The 5,401-nt window shown below is 43.2% G+C and overlaps 1 protein-coding gene across 1 annotated transcript in view; it reads right to left on the bottom strand.

The window, feature by feature from the left end:
* Positions 1–4,435: 4,435 nt before the first annotated feature.
* LOC119298413 overlaps positions 4,436–5,401 on the bottom strand; it is a 6,957-nt gene continuing 5,991 nt past the window's right edge. The window contains exon 11 of the mRNA XM_037575826.1: positions 4,436–4,712. The gene's annotated coding sequence lies outside the window, so the exon portion shown is untranslated. The remainder of the gene's footprint in view (positions 4,713–5,401) is intronic.

Below are 5,401 nucleotides of genomic sequence, written 5' to 3' on the forward strand. Positions count from 1 at the left end.
TGCATCTTGACGATCATTTCTCATTGCATCACGCAACACTCTGGAGTCAGATGCAGATCCCTCCCAGCCAGGTAGAACATAAAGAAATGTCATGTTCCAGTCAACAACACCTAGCATGTTAGTGGTGATATCTTGCTTTCTGTTCCTGACCTCCCTTCGTCAGCCGCAACGACAGAAACATCAACATGACACCCATCTAGTGCTCCCAAGGCATTTCCAAACCACTTCCATTTGTAATCATCCGGAGGTTCAATAGAAGGATCAGGAAGCTTGATAAACTTCCCGGTTAGGGAAAGAATGGCTGTCAACACATCCGAGAAGTGCCTACTGATAGTCTCTAAAGAACGCTTGTAAGTGCCACGCAACACTCTCATTTTAATACCATGTCCAGCCACCAACAAGAACATAGCAACCTTTTCTTCTACAGTGACATATACGCTATCTTCCAGACCACACTTCATATGCAACATCGTGCAAAGATCATGAAAATTCCTTTTGGTTAAGTGCCCATTGTGCATTTCTTTCAGCAAGTACTTCCTATGAACATATCGAAGCTCTTCGTCACTAAAGCATCGCAAACTCTTCGGTACTCTCTGCGTACTAAGATAAGCTAGGCCAAGACAAACTGACTCAACATACATCCCTGTCAAGATGATCCTTTTCCTTTTTCTTCTTTTGTTCTCTTCGGTAATGGAAGCAATCAAATTCATTTGTGACATGCAGCTACAATGTAGATATATTATGTTAACTTTGGGCTAATTTCAATATAACCATGCATCATTCAAGATGACCATATGCATCAGACCACCACAAGCATTGAAGGTTCACAAAATTGTATGACCATGATGCATCAAATCATACATAAGCATGCATCAAATTCATCATAAGACAAGCATATGCATCAGACCACCACAAGCATAGTTCACAAAATTGCAGATTCATACCTCAGGTTGGCCTAGATGGCTTCCAACTTTTAATCCAACCTGCAACAAGAGGATACATCAGTGCTCAGCAAATCATTGACAAGAGGGCTGGGAAGAAAAGGAAACAGAGTAGGCTGCTTGGAGATAGGGAAGAATCATGGATGAAGAAGGGGCTGGCTGGACACGCAGAAGAAGGGGCGGCCCAGGAGGTGGTCCGAGGGAGAGGAGATGTGCACCGGCAGAGTGGTCCACCGCACGGCTGGAGAGGAAAGGAAGGGCCGGCGCCGGAGTGGACTGCCGCCGTTGGCTTCAGATCCGATCTGGCCACGGCGAGCAGGGCCAGAGAGAACGAGAAGGGGCAGCGCCGGAGGAGGGGAAGGGACGGCGGCAAAGGAAGAAGGGAAGGGGAGGCGGCGACCATACCTACGCTGGCCGGCGTGGTGGATCTGCGAGGGTGCCGCCGTCGATCTGCCTGGCGGCGGTTTCCTCTCTCGAACCCTCTGTCTCGTGGTAGGGGGAGGAAAGAACTGACGAAACGTTTTGTTTTGCGGGAGGGAAGCAATTCAGGCGAAATCAGAGGTCCAAGCCTCTGTATTGGCGCGATGGGTGGGCGCGTGCGAGCGAAAACTCCAGCGTATTCGTTTCCGTTTCAGTGGGTTGTTTCAGAGTACATCCAAACGTCTGTATTAGGGTCAGCCCATTACCAAATCCAATTCAACAGCCCAATACGAACATCCAAACGCAGCATAAACACCCAGGTCTCCTCCGGACTCGTACCCAGGCGAGCTTGCTCGCACCTAGCGAGCCAAGACAGAGTGACACCCTGCTCTCGCTGTACACACGCACTTTTTTTTTTGAGAAATCTGTACACACGCACATGAGAATAGGAAACAGGGGCAGGAGGACACGAGCAGGCCAGCAGGCTGGCACGGAAGGGTGCAGTGTGGGTTTTTGGACTTAAGCGTTGCCTCCTAAGTTAATGGGTTCAATCCTTATTTTTGATTGGGTTCAAGCACGTACGTATGTATACATATACCCGGCCAAAAAATATATCGTTGGGTTCAACTGAACCCAACGCTCGTGCGCTGGGTCCGCCCCTGTGGCAGCCAGAGGAAGAAGATGGCTGCGTCGGCTTTATCCGGACCTCTTCGGTCGCGGGTAGGCCAAAGATCTTTTCGGCCGCTGGTAGGCCAGGCTCTTTGGTCGTCGGTAGGCTGAAGCCCACCTCTTCGGTCGCCAGGCCACTGACAAGTCCTTTTCGGTCCAGTTGGGGCACACTTCGGCCAATGGGAGGCTGAAGAGCCCACTTCGGGCAACCGCAGACCGAAGAGCCCTTCTTCGGCCAACTGGAGGCCGACCGGGTGATATTTTTGATTTTTCTGCATCAGGGCGTATAGATTCTAAATTTGTTATAAAAATCATCACAATTTCAAAAAATATATTCTGCGAACGATATAGCTCCGGCCGATTAACGGCCGACATAGTTGTCCAGCAAACTTCTATACCGCTATTGGACTGTCGTTTGCAAATGGAAAAAGTCCATTTTAAACCTTGAAATCATAGAGGTTTGGCGAATCAAACCCTCAAGTCCAAATCCCTGTCGTTTGCACCCTGAACTATATAATCCCAGTCTAAATCAAACCCTGGAGTCGTTTGCCAAACAGGGATTGCAAAGGAAGGCCGGGATTGGTGGTGGAACCTATTTGCCGCCCACAGCAGTGGCTACGCCCGCGGCTGGGCCGGCCCATTTCGCGGCAGCGCGCGCTGTCCGTTCATTGCTTTGTTTTTCTGTTCATTTCTTTTGTTGACCTTTTGTTTTATTTTATCTTTTAGGTTTATTCTTTCTGGTTCTTTCTTTCTTTCTGCCTTTTTCTTTCGGATTTTCTTTCTTTTGTTTTTTGTTTTCCTTTTTCTTCCATTAATACATTATAAGGAAACATTTCATTGTGTATTTTTTCATTAATAATACTTTAATACGACGAACAATCTGTGTTTCTTCTGTTTATTTTTACTTTCTTCTTTTTTGTGTATTATACAAGATTTTATCATGTATTATGAAAATGGTCATCATATATTTAAGAAAATGTTTATTATGTACTTAAAAATGTTCAGCGTATAGGGAAAAATGTTTAATATGTACTTTCAAATTTTTCAGCGCACATCACAGTAATGCTCATTGTGTATTTTCAAATTGTTCAGCGTATATCACAGTAATGTTCACTGTGTATTTACAAATTGATTAGCATACATCACACAAATGTTCAATGTGTATTTAAGAAATTGTTCATTGTATATTAAAAAATGTTCAATGGTCGAAATTATTCAGTTTTTTTATTAAAACGCAGATGCACAACTTTTTAAAGAAAATTGGTTCCGTTTTAAAAAACTCACAAAATTAAAAAATGGTCGTGTTTTCTAATTTTTTTCTGGAGTTTCAAAAAATATTCCTATATTTCACAAAATTCTAAAGATGTCCGTGTTTTCAATAAAAATCAGGAGTTCAACAATGTTCCCGTTTAAAATTGTTTGCGAGTTTTAAATCTTTTCCGTTTTCCTAATTTTGTTCGGGTGTTTTAAAAAATATGCATGTTCCAAAAGTTTGTTTAAATTCTCCAAATTAAGTTTCGTAAATTTGTTCACAAATTTGAGAAGTAGTCGCTTTTCATAAACACTCAAAAAGAATCGAAACATTTTTTGCGTTCGAAATTTAAGAAAATATTCGAATCTGGTGTTGATTCATATAGTTATGTGTTGCTTTATTTTAGGTCTATACTCTTTAGTGTTGCTATTTGAATATATTAAGTCGGTAGCTCAAATGGAAGTACCAGCGTATGTTGAGCTGCAGATCCTGGGTTCGATACTTGGCTAGCGCGCATTTTTTTTAGCCTTACAGGCTCGCGCTACAGTAAGGTCCGCTGACGGTCGCCAGTTTTCATGGGCCGGCCCAGTCAGAGTTCGGCCTGTGCGACAGAAGAATAAAGCCAACATTTTTTTGAGAAAAAAAACAAATGGGCTGGCCCTTCAGACAAATCCCGGTTGACTTTTTGCCAGGGTTTGATTTAGACCGGGATTACATAGTTTAGGGTGCAAACAACAAGGATTTCGACTTGAGGGTTTGATTCGCCGAACCTCTACAAGTTTAAGGTTTAAAATGGATTTTTTCCTTTGCAAATTGACCACGAAACGTCATGTGCACAGCAGTTTTGTATTCTCATATGCCCTACGTATGTATACTTTCAACCCGATGCATGTGCGAGCTGTCAAGACATCAATCGATCGACGCAAGTCTCGGTCGCCAACAGAGTTCTTGAAGGAGTTTCACGTGATTAATGAGAGAGTTTCTCAAGATGAATGATGAATATACGTATAAGAGATTCCTCAAAATGATATATTACACGCAAGAAGCGACATTCTACAACGAGTGTTGGACATAGAATCAAAATAAAACAGTCGATTAGCGGTTGTAATTGCCAAACAAATAACTCAAGAATCCAAGTAAAGCTTATTGGACAACCATGTATATCTGAAATACAAGGGGGTTGGTAGAAATAAACACATAACTGAACAACGATTTCGCTCATTAGTAGTCTCGGATTCAAAAGGGTAATTGATAGAGTGCAGCTACACACAACCAACAAATAGTCTCACTACATATGCCAAGCATACTTTGAATATAAATCGTCTAAACTATCAACGTACACGTCGTCGTCTGGGAACAAACCAAACGGTACAGGGTACCAAGTTGGTATAAAATAACGATGTCTTGGTTCAGGCCAACCGTCATTCGCGCTACAAAATAAAAAGGAAGAAAAATTGGTTTAACATCATATAATTGAATCAGATAAATCAATGAGAGGGGTCTAATGGTTCAAGCTTTCAACTCTAGGCCTTGTTTGGGACCAACTTTTAGTGTTGATAAAAACTAGAGCACGACGCGCGCTTTGCCGTGCCTATTCTTCGGTCGTGGGTTAAGTCCCTTCTGTTTATTTTATACACGGTCTATTTTGTTTGGTTGGCTCGCCGTGTGTAAGTCATTTAATTGTGCTATATAGCAGTGGCAATCATGTTCAAACATTTTTATAAAAGTATCTGTCTAGTGGAAATTAATGAACAATTTTTGTGTGAGCTTCGTTCTACGCCCGAGCTTAATTTCTTGCTCAATGGTTATTACATATTACAAAATTGGAAGAACAGAATGGTAAATCTATAATCACACTCTGGTTGGATGCAAGAGGCCAAATTGCTAACTTCCTTCATGTTTCCCATTGACTCCTTGCTTCCAATGTAAGCACGCACGGCCTTGTCAGTGGTGTAGTACGTGCTGCAGAAGCAGCGTCCCTCGTCATAGAACTCCATGCCGAAGTTGTTGGATGGCTTCACCCGCACGCGGAAGAACCTCGTTTTTCTCTTCGGGATCTTCGGCGGCGGCGCGACGGTCGAATCTGGGCAGCTGCGGTGGAGTGGGAGCTCGGGCCGGG

Source organism: Triticum dicoccoides, chromosome 5A (genome assembly GCF_002162155.2).
Source record: "Triticum dicoccoides isolate Atlit2015 ecotype Zavitan chromosome 5A, WEW_v2.0, whole genome shotgun sequence".
NCBI lineage: Eukaryota > Viridiplantae > Streptophyta > Magnoliopsida > Poales > Poaceae > Triticum > Triticum dicoccoides.